Source organism: Rhopalosiphum maidis, chromosome 3, assembly GCF_003676215.2.
Source record: "Rhopalosiphum maidis isolate BTI-1 chromosome 3, ASM367621v3, whole genome shotgun sequence".
Lineage (NCBI taxonomy): Eukaryota > Metazoa > Arthropoda > Insecta > Hemiptera > Aphididae > Rhopalosiphum > Rhopalosiphum maidis.
The window spans coordinates 24,979,483-24,981,303 of NC_040879.1; the positions used below are offsets into that span (position 1 = coordinate 24,979,483).

Here is a 1,821-nt window from a genome sequence, read left to right on the forward strand (position 1 = left end):
AAAATACTCATAACTCGCTTTAAAATAAAAATATAATAAAACGCTTTTGAGATGCACTAGATAATGTTCTTAACTTTAAATTTTATTATAGGTTATTTCACTTTAATTTGAGAAATTAATATGGTTATAGTCATTTTTGTGAACGTAAAATTTGTCATGTTGCGCGTGGGTTAGAGAGAGATAACAAATACTACGCTGGCATCCTCTTAACAGTCCATTTAGTATTAACAAGTTTCACTTTCATAATATATTAGATAATATATTGTAATATTTTTTACGTAAAAATGTTTTAAACATGTAAAAAAATTTTCCTCCCCGGCGGGGAATCGAACCCCGGTCTCCCGCGTGACAGGCGGGGATACTTACCACTATACTACCGAGGACTGTGTCTTTGCGATTGAATTTAATGTCTTTTCATTGTATTCGTTGTATTTTTAAGATTATATAATATGTAATACATAATATTAAAAAATAATATTCGTTATATTTTTTAGCATTATATAATATAATATACTATTAAAAAATAAAATAGTATTAAATTTATTATACAATATCATATATTATTCATTTATTTATTAATATTATATAATATTAATATATTATTATGTACAAGGCATATTTTGCTGTCTACTTGGTATTTACTACTTTTACTCACTCGTTATAAGTGTTAGGTATAATATATTGAACCACGCTTTTCGCTATAAGGTTTTTGGATTTCTAAACAGTATTATTTGATAGTAAATGATTTTAAAATAAAATGATACATTGTAAAATTAATATAATCATCACTTCGCTCAGTAGATATCGAAGACTTAGTATACGAATTCTAAATCTATTATTCATCATTTCGATTTCATATAGATAATAGTGTCAATTGTGATAATACAATAACATAACAGAAAGCATAAACACTGATCTATAGTTTTGTATAATCAAGACCACGAAATTTAGGAGATGCATAAGGTGTCGAATGAGTCATAATTATATAGGCGTGTTAAATTTGAATTGATACACACAATTGTATAACGATTAAATAAATAACGATTCCAAACGAAAACGATCTATCAGCCTATAATATCGCAAAGTGATAGGTTTTTCTGATATAACTATTAGTCATTCATTTTACTTTTAGTATCTACTATAATCGAAGGTTGATATCATTTTTTTAAAAACTATTGCATTTATCATATTATTAGTATGTATTTAATTATTAAAACAATATATACGTATTCCATAGGGTATCAACCAATATACCTTAAAATAATCAAAATATAATACCTTTCTGTAAATACCATAAAACAATAAAAATAGATATATTTTAAAATTAATCAAAAATATTATTGCTTATAGTAAATTTCATAATACCTAATATAAAATACATAAAGGTTTAAGTTCCCTAAAATAACTTTTTTAAATAATAAAAAAATAATTAATATCATTATTTATCGTTTCAATAAGTACTTATGTCCAAATTAGAACTTAAAACGTCTATACATATAATTGTTTTTAAATATTTCTAAATATATGATTACATTATAAGAGGAATCTTCTACTAAATTTTCAAAACTAACATATAAAAAGAAAAATTTTTACGAATTTTTAATTACATAATAGTTGGTAATACTTTACGATTTTGACGAATTTCGTCAAATGCATTACTCAGTTGTTTAAAATTTGCGGTTTGAGCATAATCACGAGGCCAACAATCGTTGACACGCGGTTATAATATCGTGTGAGCGAAGAAAAAATTCAAAACGAGTCGTTCAGCTCACCGTTTACACACGCGAGCCGCTCAGTGCACACTCATGCTCGCGCTCGTGT

The 1,821-nt window shown here is 25.8% G+C and overlaps 1 non-coding gene across 1 annotated transcript; it reads right to left on the bottom strand.

The window, feature by feature from the left end:
* Positions 1 to 311: 311 nt before the first annotated feature.
* Positions 312 to 383, bottom strand: Trnad-guc. The gene has a single exon. It is a non-coding gene; the product is annotated as a tRNA-Asp (tRNA).
* Between the last annotated feature and the right edge of the window lie 1,438 nt (positions 384 to 1,821).